This window comes from Sus scrofa, chromosome 6 (assembly GCF_054392235.1).
Source record: "Sus scrofa isolate SSC_HxYL_T2T_F1_AM1 chromosome 6, Sscrofa_HxYL_maternal_Yorkshire_Landrace_v2.0, whole genome shotgun sequence".
NCBI lineage: Eukaryota > Metazoa > Chordata > Mammalia > Artiodactyla > Suidae > Sus > Sus scrofa.
The window spans coordinates 156,809,352-156,824,226 of record NC_139388.1 but is presented as its reverse complement, the minus strand read 5'-3'; the positions used below and the strand labels follow the sequence as shown (position 1 = coordinate 156,824,226).

At 38.9% G+C, this 14,875-nt stretch overlaps 1 protein-coding gene and 1 pseudogene across 1 annotated transcript in view; both read right to left on the bottom strand.

Annotated features, from left to right (window-relative positions):
• The window catches only part of LOC110261221 (cytochrome P450 2J2), a 94,132-nt gene that overhangs the window by 10,413 nt on the left and 68,844 nt on the right, over positions 1-14,875 (bottom strand). The gene's annotated exons all lie outside the window — the stretch shown is intronic.
• Positions 1-14,875, bottom strand: part of LOC100525291 (cytochrome P450 2J2-like) — a 56,662-nt pseudogene that overhangs the window by 10,792 nt on the left and 30,995 nt on the right.

The following is a 14,875-nucleotide window of genomic DNA, read 5'->3' as shown; positions in this document are numbered from 1 at the left end:
CCAGAATGCACCCAAGGCATGCAAAAGTTTCCCAGCCAGGAACTGAACCTGTGCCATGGTAGTGACAGTGCCAAATCCTTTACTGCTAGGCCACTGGGAACTCTATAATGTTTCCTTCTTAAGACTGAATAGTATTTCATTACATTATGCCTTTTGTTTATCCATTCATCCATCTATAGATACTTGGGTCTCTTCTACCTCTTATGCCATTTTAAGCCTTTTTTTGGACCTCTATAGAGAAGCTAAAATTATATCCTGACTAGGTGGCTTTTAAGCTTAAAAAAATGTAGTTCCCAATTGCAAATGCATATTACTTCATGACTCAGGAAAAATAACAAAAAATAAAAAACAAAAAATATACACACATATAAACCATGCTCTTATGTATATATATAAGGAAAGAAAGAAATTTTCAAGACTTAAAAAAACTTAACTTGGTGTTCCCTTTGAGGCTTAGTGGAAACAAATCTGACTAGCATCCGTGAGGTTGCAAGTTCAATCCCTGGCCTCGCTCAGTGGGTTAAGGATCCAGCATTGCCATGAGCTGTGGTGTAGGTTGCAGACATGGCTCGGACCCTCATTGCTGTGGCTGTGGTGCAGGCTAGCAGCTACAGCTCCAATTTGACCCCTAGCCTGGAAACCTCCTTATGCCGTGGGTGCAGTCCTAAAAAAGACAAAAAAAAAACAAAAAACAAAAACCCAAACAGAAAAATTTAACTTTAGTATATAGGAAGCACTCTGCCCTTTCTAAAATAATTTATGTTAGGAAAATGTTGTACTTGATCTACTAAATTGGCTTTATATCTTATTAATAAAATGTTACCCTCAGTTTGAAAAACTGTTTTCTAGTGATCCTGTCCTTGATCTACTCAAAGAGTTCTGAGACCCGGGGAAAGAAACACGGTTCTAACAGCCACTGTCCTGCAACGGACTGCAGCCCGTGAGGCAGATATTTCAATGATGTGTGAAGTAAAGGATGAGTAAAGTAAGGGAGGGACATTAGGTCATCTCTAGAGGAAGGAAGTGCTCATAATTTCCTAAAAGACAGGGAAAACATCTTAGAGGTGGTTGTGTTTGAGCCAATTCTTTAAGGATAGCTAGTGGTTTACTGTGTAAAGAAATTATGGAAATACATCTTGTATTATCCTTCCAGGGAAAAGCAGGTGTGATGGCCAAAAGGCACAGATTAGGGCAGTGCAAAGTAAACACCATTAGATTTAGTGGGGCCACCATGCAGGGTGAGAAGACTTGAGGCTGGACAGGCAAAAAGAGGCAGATCAGAGAATGTGATATAATAGATGAGGGTGTTTGAACATTGTCCACAGGGTGATGGAAGATATGACTTAAAAGGAGGGGAGGCTGTGCCCAGATTTCATATGTGAGTGGAAGGGCTCTTTCCTGGAACTCAGAACAACGTCAATGGCCTTCACTGTTGCCCCCATGGAGTCTACTTTCCTGAGGGCAGGGATATGTTGTATGTGTGTTATGTGGACCCATCACAACCTGTCCTACCTGTCTCCCTGCCCTACCAGGCTAGCCTCTGGCCTCACCTCTAGAGCAGTGTGTTCCAGAAGACCCCATCCTGACCTGTCCAGACCCTTCCACTGACATGGATTTTGGGGTACAGGGCCATGTAGAGCAGACCCTAGTGCAGTGTCATCAAAGTTGTCTCAGTTCCAGCAACAAAGAGGTCCAGGGTGGTAAAGATGAGGTTTTCGTCATGGAAACTTGAAGTAACATCACCCTTATGCTAGAAAGTAAAATGATTATTGGTTTGTTCACACAGATCTTGGTTGTCACAACACGTTGGGGGGTCATCCTAGAGAGAACGTGGAAGGAGAGACCCTGGAGAAATGGACTTTCCCTTTGGCCATCGCAGGAGGCATAGGCTCATTACTGCAATATCATTAGCATCCCCCAGCCCCAAGTGCTGGAAGCTTTTGTTACCTTTGGTGGATGAAAATCAAGGCAATTATTTTTAAGCCATAATCTGGGAAAATCTATTAGTACTCCTGAAAAAGAGTCTTGGGTGCCAGTATTATTATTATTACTCACCTCATTCACTATTTGTATGACTTGAAAAAGTTACTATACTTCTCTGTGTTTCAGTTCTATGACCATAAAATAGAAATAACAATACTCACCCTTAAGATGCTATCATGAATTAGGAGAGATAGAAAGAGCATGTGCAAATCCTCAACGAATGTTTATATTGATACCAAAAAGAACAAACTGCATTTCTCTAAAGTGCAACAATTCACACATCCCCTTGTTAATCTTTTCCTTTCTAGTTTAAAGTTCTCTGATCCCAACAGCCTTTCCTCATGGCACTGCAGCATCTCTACCACCTTCCTGAAGAAGCTTCAAGGCATCCACATTCCTATTTGTGTGGTCCCTCACCTTCATGCCTCATAACAAGTGATGTCTCCTCTTCAGAGGAGAAGTCAGTGCTCCCATTAATGTTATGCCAATAAGGTGAAATAAGAGAGCAGGTATAAAGAAATAAAAATTCTCCCAACTTGAGGAGAAGGAACAAATAATCTGATGGGTCAAAGATGATGAATCTGATGCAGTGATAGGTATTCACCAGAGGGGTTACTGTGGTAAAGGCTAAACATTCAGTTTGGTATTTTTCCTGCTTCTTTCCTATTATATAGGAAAGCAGATGATATGGGGATGAAAAAGGAAGTCAAAATCCCTCCCCTGTGACAGTAAACTCTGGCATCTGACTCAGCTTTACTTCTATTCTGAACTGGGGAGCTGGGGGAAGGGGTAGGAAACTGGGAACAGGTCCAAGTGGTAATGAAATAATGCTTGTATTTCCCTTTGTGTGAAACTCCTTCAGACATGGGCAGAGGGTAAAGAAGAGATTACGAAAAGGCTGTATGTAGGCTTTCCTAAGACCTCGAGCCAAATGATGTTAAATTTCAACCTTTATTTCTAATTGTCTCATCAATTCTGAATTAATGTTTTTCTACACTCTATTTTTTACCCCTGTGGCAGGCTGAAGACCCACAAGGATGTTCATATTCTAATCTCTGGAATCGGAGCCTGGTATCTCACATAGCTGAAGAAACTTCGTAGATATGATTAAGGATTTGATATGGGAAGTTTTTTTTTAGATAATCCCAGTGGGCCCAATATAATCCCAAGAAGCTTCAAAAGAGGGAAGCCAAAAGGTCATTAAATAGATGTGAGGATGGTGGCAGAAAAGATGCTACATCAATGGCTTTGAAGACAGAGGAAGGGGCCCTCAGTCAAGGAGTGCAGGCAGCCTCTAGAAGCTGACTGTCAATCAATGGGTTCTCCTGTATATCCTCCAGAAGAAGCAGCCCTGCCAATATCTTGGCTCCAACCCAGTGAAACTGCTTTCAGACTTCTTCCAGAATTATAAAAGTATAAATTTGTGTGGTTTTAAGTGCCCAAGTCTGTGGTAATTTGTTACAGAAGCAATAATTAACTAGAATACCCTCATTTGCTCTTTAAGGTCAAAATTCAGGAAATAACTCTGGCTTCCTCACCTTTTCTATTTCCTGGAGGTAAGCATCAATGAAGTCTCTTGCTTCAGCAGGATTCCAATCTCTCCTGTGGTTTTCAATCATATGGGCAACAAACATTTTCAGTTTCTCCCAATTACTGAAGAGGGTTTGGTGGGGTCCAGGAAGGAATTTCATTATCCATGGAGAGCTGATTGAGAAAAACAAGACAATTGCAGAGACAAGGTGGTGTCAGTTTTCCACTTTTGAAGACAAAATCAGTCATCTCTGACTCCAGAGGTGGGCATGGCCCACTGCCACTGGGGATCCCTGAACAAGAACCACTTTCAGCCCCAACCACCTCAGAGGGCACAACAGAGGAGGACATTGTGACAAACACCATCTTTTGTTGCTCTCTCACCCCTGGGAGCACACTGGCCCTGCTTGCTGCCACTGCTGAATGCTCTGGTCAGTGCCCACACACTTGAACTCTGTCACTTCCCAGGAACCTGCAACTAGGAGCAACCTGTGCAGCACCTCCTGTGTAGGCTAAGTGAGACAGGATGCTTCTTGCATGGTCTGCAGATGGCAGGGGCAAGCCTCTGCAGTTACACTGACTCCAGAGGTGGGTGTGGCCCACTACTGCTAGGGGTCCCTGAACAGGCACCACTTGTGGCTCCAATCGCCTCAGAGAAGGGCATTGCAATTGAACACTACCTGTTGTTGCTCTCACTCCTCTGGGAACTCACACATGCTGCTGCCACTGCCAGATGCTCTGGACACCTCATAAATCTCCCTAAGGCTCATTACCACTTCCCAGGGCCCTGCAACTAGGAGTAGCTTGTACCACCTTCCTGAAGGTTCTTTCTGTTATTAAGAGCCCAGCAACCAGGCACTGACTACTAGCCCCACCCACTGGCTCCTTCTCCCTGGAAACACACTTAATACCCTAGGGATAACACCAAAGAAAGAGACAGCAAATATCCAAACTCCCGTGCCAAAAATAAATAGTAATCCCCCCACAAAATACAAAAGGGTGCTCCTTCAAGACTACAGGTTGGCTTCCCTAAACTCATAGAAAAAGAAAAACATAAGCAAGATGAAGAAGCTCAGAAATGATTCCAGGTTACATGAAGAGAATTCACTGAAGCAGCAAATGATGAAACATACCTGTGCAACCTGACAGACATTGAGTTCAAAAGGGAGATAGTGAAAATACTGAAGGAATTAAGACTGAACATCAAGGAATTAAGAGTGGATATGAGCAGTAGTGCAGATTCCTTTAGAAAGGAAATAGAAAATATAAGGAGGAACTAAGAAAAAGAAAATTCATTTACAGAGATGCAAACTTAGCTAAAGGCACTAAAGAGCAGAACAAATAACGCATGGAAATGAATTAGTGACTTGAAAGATGGAATAATAGAAATCACCCAATCAGGATAGCAGACAGAAAACCAAATGAAAAAAATATGAAAGCAATATGGGATCTATGGGATAATATGAAGTGGGCCAATCTACACATAATAGGAATTCCAGAAGGAAAGAAAAAGACAAGGGGGTTGGAAATACATTTGAAGAAATGATGTCTGAAAACTGTCCAAATCGAAAGGAAACTGATATCAAGATACAGGAAGCACAGAGGGCCCCAAACAAGTTGAACCCAAATAGGCCCACACCAAGACATATCATAATAAAAATGGCAAAAGTTAAAGGCAAAGAGGATTCTAAAGGCAGCAAGAAAAAAACTAAGCATTAATTATAAGGAGACCCCCATAAGGCTATCAGCTAATTTCTCTACAGAAACACTACAGGCCAGAAGGGAGTGGCAAGATATATTTAAAGTTATGAAAGGAAAAAATTTGCAGCCTAGAATACACTATTTAGCAAGAATATCATTAAAATGGAAGGGGAAATAAAGAATTTCTCGAACAAACAAAAGCTAAAAGAGTACAGCAATACTAAACACATTCTAAAAGAAATACTGAAAGGGCTTCTCTAAAAACAACAAAAAAAAAAGAAGAAATAAGATAGAGGAAACCACAAGTAGAAAGAAATCACGTAAATAAGCCAGCATACAGATCTAAAAGAGAAAAAAATAATAATATAAAAGCAATGATAAACACAAGGAACAGCAAAAGGACAAACATGAAGATGTTAAAAAAAGGACCACAAAATCACAGGATGTGGAGAAGGAAAGTAAGAAAACATAGACTCTTTTTTTTTTTTTCAATAATGTGTTTGAACCTATATTACTATCAGGCTAAAGCAATCAGATACAGGAAGGGGTTAACATACTGAAAAAAACAGGGCAACCACAAATAAAAACCAAACATTATACTCACAAAAACTGAACAGAAAGGTACTCAAGCATAAAATAAATGGAAATCATCCAACCAAAAAAAAAGAAAGGAAGAAAGGAGAAACGGAATCAACTGGAAAACAAGGTTTAAAATGGGAATAAATACATATCTATCAATAATCACCTTAAATGTCAGTGGACTGAATGCTCCAATCAAAAGACACAGAGTGGCAGTTTGGATAAAAAAAGTAAAAACCTACAATCTGCTGTCTACAAAAGACCCAACTTAGGGCAAAGGACACACATAGATTGAAAGTGAGGGGATGGGAAAAGATATTTCTTGACAATGGACAGGACAGGAAAGCAAGGGTTGCAATACTCATGTCAGACAAAATAGACTTTAAAATGAAGGCCATAAAGAAAGACAAAGAAGGACACTATTTAATGGCTAAAGGATCCATTCAAGAAGAGGATATTACAATTGTCAATATATATGCCCCTAATATAGGAGCACCTAGATACCTACAACAACTACTAACAGACATAAAAGGAGAAATTGATGAGAATACAATAACAGTAGGAGACTAACACTCCACTCACATCAATGGACAGAACCTCTAGGCAGAAAATCAATAAGTAAACAGAGATCCTAAATGACACAATAGAAAAGTTAGACTTCATTGACATTTTAAGGACATTACATCCAAAAAAATCAGAATGTATATTCTTCTCAAGTGCACATGGATCATTCTCAAGGACTGACCACATATTGGGGCACAAAACCAACCTCAAAAAATTTAAGAGTCAGAAATTATTTGAGGTATCTTCTCTGACCACAATGGCATGAGACTAGAAATCAACCACAGGAAAATAAATGAGAAAAAACTAACCACATGGAGACTAAACAACATGTTACTAAAAAACCAATGAGTCAAAGAGGAAATCAAGAAGGAAATTAAAAAATACCTCAAGACAAATGATAATGAAAACACAACCACTCAAAATCTATGGGATGCAACAAAAGCAGTGCTTAAAGGGAAATTCATAGTGATACAGGCCTTTCTCAAAAAAGAAGAAAAAAAATCTCAAATTGAAAACCTAACCCACCACCTAAATAAATCAGAAAAAGAACAAACAAAACCCAAAGTCAGCAGAAGGAAGGAAATTATAAAGATAAGAGAGGAAATCAATAAAACAAAAAGAAAAAAGAAAAAAAATCAATAAAACCAAGAGCTGGTTCTTTGAAAAGGTAAACAAAATCAACAAATTTCTGGCCAGACTCACCAAGAAGAGGGAAAAAACCCAAATAAACAAAATAAGAAATGAAAAAGGAGAAATCACAATGGATACTGCAGAAATACAAAAAAACAAAAGAGAATACTATGAACGATTGTATGCCAACAAATTTGACAACCCAGAAGAAAAGGACCACTTTCTAGAGACTTACAGCCTGCCAAAACTGAATCAAGAAGAAATAGACCAACTGAACAGACCGATCACTAGAAATGAAATTGAATATGTCATAAAAATACTCCCTACGAATAGAAGTCCAGGACCAGATGGCTTCACAGGCAAATTCTACCAAACAAACAAAGAGGAATTTATACCCATCCTCCTTTAACTTTTCCAAAAGTTTGAAGAAGAAAGAACACTCCCAAAGACATTCTATGACAGCGCCATCACCCTAATTCCAAAACCAAAGACACCACCAAAAAGGAAAATTATACGCCAATATCTTTGATGAATATAGATGCAACAATTCTCTACAAAATTTTAGACAAATGAATCCAACAACATAAAAAGAAATCATACACCACAACCAAGTGGGATTCATCCCAGGTTCACAAGGTTGGCTCAACATAGGCAAATCAATCAATGTCATATACCGCATTAACAAAAGAAAAGTCAAAGACCATGCAATCATCTCAACAGATGCAGAAAAAGCATTTGACAAAGTCCAACATCCATTCATGATAACTCTTACCGATGCATATATAGAAGGAACATAATTTAACATAATAAAAGTCATTTACTACAAACCCACAGCAAATATAATACTCAATGGAGAAAAGCTGAAAGCCTTCTCACTAAAATCTGGAACAAGACAAGGATGTCCACTCTCATCCCTTTTATTCAACATTTTTGTTGAATAAATAGGGAGTCCTAGCCAAAGCAATTACATTAACAAAAGAAATAAAAGTTATCCAAATTGGAAGAGAAGAGGTAAAATTGTCACTCTATGCAGATAACATGATACTATATATATAAAACCCTAAGGACTCAACCCAAAAACTACTTGAACTGATCAACAAATTCAGCAAAGTATCAGGTTATAATATTAACATGCAGAAATCAGTCACATTTCTGTATACTAACAATGAAGTATTAGAAAAGGAATGCAAAAATACAATACCTTTTAAAATTGCACCCCAAACAATCAAATACCTGGGAATATTCCTGACCAAGGAGGTGAAAGACTTATATGCTGAGAACTATAAAACCTTTATCAAGGAAATTAAAGAGGATTCAAAGAAATGGGAGGATATTCCATGCTCCTGGGTGGGAAAAATTAATATTGTAAAAATGGCCATACTACTCAAATCAATCTACAAATTCAATGAAATCCCTATCAAATTACCCATGACATTTTTCACAGAACTAGAACAAACAATCCAAATATTTATATGGAACCACAAAAGACTCAGAATTGCAAAAGCGGTCCTGAGGAACAAAAATCAAGCAGGAGGCATAACTCTCCCAGACTTCAGGCAATATTACAAATCTGCAGTAACCAAGACAGTGTGTTACTGGTACCAAAACAGACAGACCAACCAATGGAACATAAGAGAGAACCCAGGAATAAACCCAGACTCCTACAGGTTAATCTTCGACAAAGAAGGCAAGAATATAAAATTGGAAAAAGACAGTCTTTTCAGTAAGTGATGCTGGGAAAATCAGACAGCCGCATGTAAATCAATGAAACTGGAACACACTCTCCCACCATGCACAAAAATAAACTCAAAATTGCTTAAAGAGTTAAACGGAAGACAAGGCACCATCAAACTCCTAGAAGAGAACATTGGCAAAAAATTCTCTGATATCAGCCTTACAAATGTTTTCTCAGGTCAGTCTCCCAATGCAACAGTAATAAAAGCGAAATAAACCAATGGGACGAGCTTTTGCACAGCGAAGGAAACCATAAAAAAAAAAAAAGGCAACTTAGAGAATGGGAGTAAATAGTTTCAAAAGATGCAACTGACAAGGGCTTAATCTCTAAAATATACAAACAACTTATACAACTCAACAGCAAAAAAGCCAACAACCCAATTGAAAAATGGGCAAAAGACCTGAACAGACATTTCTCCAAAGAAGATGTGCAGATGGCCAACAAGTACATGAAAAAATGCTCAACACCACTGATTATTAGAGAAATGCAAATCAAAACTACTATGAGGTGCCACTTCACACCTGTCATAATGGCCATCATTAATAAGTTCACAAATAAATGCTGGAGAGGGTGTGGAGAAAAGGGAACCCTCCTGCACTGTTGGTGGGAATGTAAATTGGTACAACCACTATGGAGAACAGTATGGAGGAACCTTAGAAAACTAAATGTAGAACTACCATATGACCCAGCAATCCCACTCTTGGGCTTATATCTGGACAAAACTTACCTTGAAAATGACACAGGCACCCGCATGTCCATTGCAGCACTATTTACAATAGCCAAGACCTGGAAACAACCAAAATGTCCATTGACAGATGATTGGATTAAGTGAAGTGGTATATATATATATATTAGCCATAAAAAGGAACAAAATCATGCCATTTGCAGCAACATGGATGGACTTAGAGACTCTCATACTGAATGAAGTAGTCAGAAAGAGAAAGAAAAATACCATGAGATATCACTTATATCTAGAATCTAATGTAGGGCGCATTGAACCTTTCTACAGAAAAGAAAATCATGGACTTGGAGAACAGACTTGTGGTTGCCAAGGGGGAGGGGGAGGGAGTGGGAGGGACTGAGAATTTGGGGTTAATAGATGCAAACTGTTGCCTTTGGCATGGATAAGCAATGAGACCCTGCTGTATAGCACTGGGAGCTATATCTAGTCACTTATGATGGAGCATGATAATGTGAGAAAAAAGAATTATACATGTATGTGTGACTGGGTAAACTTTCTGTACAGTAGAAAATTGACAGAACACTGTAAACCAGCTATAATGGAAAAAATAAAAATCATTATAAAAATAAATAAAATAAAACAGACACAAGTTAGACTATTAGCTCAGCTGCTTTCTAGCTATAATATTTGGTAGTGATAGTAATAACTATGATGATGATGTAATATGTCACTACCTAGTTAAACTTGCTGCCACTGGGTCCCCATTATTTTCATGGGTTACTTTCATGTTTGAATGATAGCAGATCCATGTCCCAATTAACACAGAGCCAGTGACCCCTACGTGGATTACACATCCCCATTGTCTGTACATAAAGATGCTTCATTTCATCTTTAAATGATCATTGTAAAAATTAACTGAGATAAAGTATGTGTGGTTGTCCATCAAAATGCCTGGTCTATCCTGGGTCTAAGAAATGCTCCTCGACCCTGTCCCACTGCCCCATCTTACTCTCCCAGGAGTTTTTTCCCCTGAGGATAGTCAGCTGGGTACCCCTTGAACTCTCATGACTTTCCAGGTTCTGTCTTATTAGGAGGGAATAAAATGAAATTACTAAATTGAGAACTAATACAATTAGAAGTGAGAATAATGGAGCTCCCATTGTGACTTAGCAATAAGGAACCCAAATAGCATCCATGAGGGCACGGGTTTGATCCCTGGCCTTGCTCAGTGGGTTAAGGATTCGGCTTGGCTATGAGCTGTGGTATAGGTCACAGATGCAGCTTGCATCCCACATATCTGTGGCTGTGGCATAGACCAGCAGCTATAGCTCTGATTTGACCCCTAGCCTGGGAATTTCCATATCTCATGGGTGTAGCCCTAAAAAGCCAAAAAAAAAAAAGTGAGAATAAGAAACATTATTCTAAAATAGCACTGATAATAAATGGATAATAATCATAAAAGCTCTCATTCATTATGTCTGTTTAATGTGCCAGGAGTCATGTTAATCTCTTCATCAGTGTTGGTGTGATAGGTCCCTAAGGCTCTAGGCAAAGATGCTTGACGGGAGTAAATAATACACTTAGGGCTGATATTCCCCTAAAAGTGACTTCCAAATCCAGAAAAGTGGCTGACAGACCAAAAAGGTGAACAGAGATTTTGACAGACTCACAGACCTTGCAGGACAAAAGTGGAGGGCAGGACACTCCAAGGGAGGGGTGCGGTTGACCCCTCCTAAATCTATAATCCACAAAGTTAGAAGATTTATAACATCAAATGTGGATGGGTAAGTCAGTCCTGCAACCACTTGGGAAAGCTTTAAGTATTGTTTATTTGTTTGTATGTTTGTTTGTTGTCTTTTTAGGGCCACACCCACGGCATATGTACGATCCCAGGCTAGGAGTCCAGCTGGAGCTGTAGCTGCTGGCCTACATCACAGCCACAGCAACACCAGATCTGAGCCCTTCTGCAACCTACACCACAGGCCATGACAACACCGGATCCTTAACCAACTGAACGAGGCCAGGGATAGAACCTGCGTCCTCATGGATACTAGTTGGCTTCGTTACTGCTGAGCCACAATGGAACCTCCCACTTTAAGTATTTTTATGTCCAGGTGTATATGTAAGAGAAATGGGTGGATGTGTCCACATGAAGGATTTCAACTTGATTTATAACATCCCCAAACTAGAAATCCCCTGAGTGCACATCAGTAGATCAGAGAATGTAAAATAATCTGTGTTCATAAGTAGAGAACCATGCAGAGTGAAAGAAAAGAGTAGCTAACCTACATGAATCACAAAACAATGTGCCAAGGGAGATTCAGGCACAGAAGGGTAGTTCCAGTAGGCTAGGGAGGGGCATGGAGAGGAGGGACTCAAAGGCTTTGGGGGTATTCTGCTTCTTAAAGAAAACAAACTAAGTCATTGGCTTTTGGCATGCAAAATTTTGTACTTTACACAAATGCTAGAAGTATTCTTTGACTGTAGCAACTGTTTAACAATATTATAAAAAAATACAAAGGATTGACTTCAAATAAGTTTGTGTTGAAGTCAATTTTGTTTATTTTTTTTTTTAATTTTAAAATGTTTTTAACATTATAGTTGATTTACAGTGTTGTGTCAATTTATGCTGGATAGTACAGTGACCCAGTCTCATACACACACACACACACACACACACGCATATACATTCCTTTTCCCATACTCTCTTCTATCATGTTCTAACCAAAGATATAGGATATAGCTCCCTGTGCTGTGCAGTGGGATTTCCTTTATTATCCATTCTGAATGTAATTTTTAAATCAATTTTAAAAGGTTACCTATTAGCTTAAAAGGAAAAAAAAAGAAGATGCTATCTGTGTCCGACATCAGCTGTGAGAACACCTCACCTGGCAACACACTGATTTTGACAGAAACGTGGCCTCATCCAGCAGCCTCAGCAGCTCCCAGAACTGGTCATCCTGGTAGTCAAAGTGCTTCCCAAATGTGACGGAGCAAATGATATTGGAAACCGCATTGTTGATTTTGAAGTGAGGGTCAAAGGGCTGTCCTGGAGACAGAGGAAAAAATGGATCTTTCAGACGGTTTGTTTTTATTTCCATTGAGAATTCACTCTACATGACATATGACATACTGTCTATAGAACCACCTCTGAGAGCGTGGCTCCAGAACCCTGCACAGGGTCTGACATTCAGCAAGTTCTCAGTCAACGCCTGGGAAGTGAAAGTGATGACAGCATTTAAAATTAGTAATGTGTTCAAAATTGGGTTGTGATGATCATTGTACAACTATAAATGTAATAAATTCATTGAGTAATAAAAAAAGTTAGTAATGTGTTCAATACCCATTCTCTCGTGCTTAATTCTCAAGATCCATGAGGGCAGATCATGGTTAGCTGTGAACTCTTATCCCCTCTGTGCCCTACACAGTGCTGGATGCAGGGCAGGCACATAGGCACTTATCGAGCATCTGGTTAGTGAATGAATGAACCCCAGTCCCCAGCACCTGTCCTGTGACAAACTCACCATTCTCCTCTCTTATTGCCTGGATGAGGTATTGAGCCTCTTCCTGAATGCGTTCCTCTAAGCTCTTTTATCCTAAACCAAAGTTCCTCAGTGTTTTCAGGGTGAACCTTCTTTGCTCCTTCCATGCTTGGCCTTTGGATGTGATCAATCCTGGGAAAAAGAAAGAAAACCTTATGAAAAGTGAGTCATCAAAATCACATGGGTATTTATCAGATGGAAAGAGGAGAAGGACATTAAGATGCCTGCAAACTCTTCAGAGAAATATTCTTAAAGCAATGGATATAATGGGTAGCATTTACTGATTGCTTGCAATGCCGAGAACTTTAGCATATTTAATGCATTATTTCATTTAGTACTCAGAGAAACTCTCTGTGGTAGGTCTTCCTGCAGCTGCCACTGACCCCCCAATTTTGCTGATGGGGAAACTAAGGCACAAGGGATAAAAGTAAACTGTGAAAGGCATAGAGTAAGCAATTAGCTGAACCAGCATTCAACTTCAAGTCTGCCTGACACCAAAACCCGTGCTTTGATGACTTGTCACTCATGTATATCTAAGTATTTGTTACATTACATAAAATGAATGTACTTATGGATTAGACAAAGTCCATACTCATAAGGAGGCAAGACTTTAATCCAAGCTGGACCTTAAACAGATAAATAAATGACTTAAGCAAACAAAGAAGGGTGACAGTCTATACAGAAAAAACTAACATAGGCAAAGGGAAAAAATAACATTGGTGTACTCAATAGGTCATCATTTATTTCATAACACAGATGAGGCTTCCTTTCATAACACAGGTTTTCAGTTTCACAGAACTAGTCAGTTCCTTTTAATATCTGCCTTTAGCCTCCAACATCAGCATGAACTGTCCTCCCTGCTGTCTAATCCAGGATCCTTTTTAACCTCATCTTGATATGTCAGTAGCATGGGAAACATTCTTCTTTTTAAAAAAATTTAATTGAAATATAGTTGACATAACATTTTGTTAATTTTTTCTGTACAGCACAGTGATTCAGTTATACATAATTTCTATTTCATATTCTTTTCCATTATGGTTTATCACAATATTGAATATTTTTTTTGATTGGGTTGTTTAGTGATTTTGTTGTTGTTATTGTTATTGAACTGTATGAGCTGTTGCATATTTTGGAAATTAAACCCTTATTTGTTGCATCATTTGCAAATATTATTCCTAGTCCATAGGGTCTCTTTGTTTTGTTTATGGTTTCCTTTGCTATGCAAAAGCTTATAAGTTTGATTAGGACCCATTTGTTTATTTTTACTTTCATTTCTGTTGCCTTGAGAGTCTGACATCAGAATGCAGTGGTATGACTTACATCAGAGAATGTTTTCCCTATGTTCTCTTCTAAGGAGTTTTATGGTGTCTTGAGACTTGCACTTCTTGAAACATTTTTATCAGTGCAGCTCAGCACACAACACTCTCTGGATTCTCCTCCTAATTCTCTGACTGCAGAGAATTTACTATATATTTTGTTACTTCCTCTCCTTCTATCAGATTTTGAAATGATTCAGTTTTTCAAGATTCAAGTTCTTCAAGGACTGAAGATTCTTCTCTTTCTACCCTACCATCCACTTCTGGGAAAACTCATTAAATTGTAAAATTGGAAATGACATCTACTAATAGTAAACTTCTATTTCTTTCTCTCACTCTAGATTGTATATATGTGTGTATTGACTCGGCTGATTTAAAGGCATTTCAAATTAAGCATATAGATGACTGAATTCATGGTGTCTCCCATACAATCCTCATCCAAGCCAGCCTTGACTTCCTCTAAATGTCCTTCTTTTCTTTACCTATGCATTTCGGTGTCTGCCTCAAAACCTCATTCTCCCCCTGTCTAGGTCATAATGTTACTATATTTTCCTCCTGAATGTTTTAAATCCATGTATATTTATGGCCACTTGTCCTGGTCTAACCAACTGTA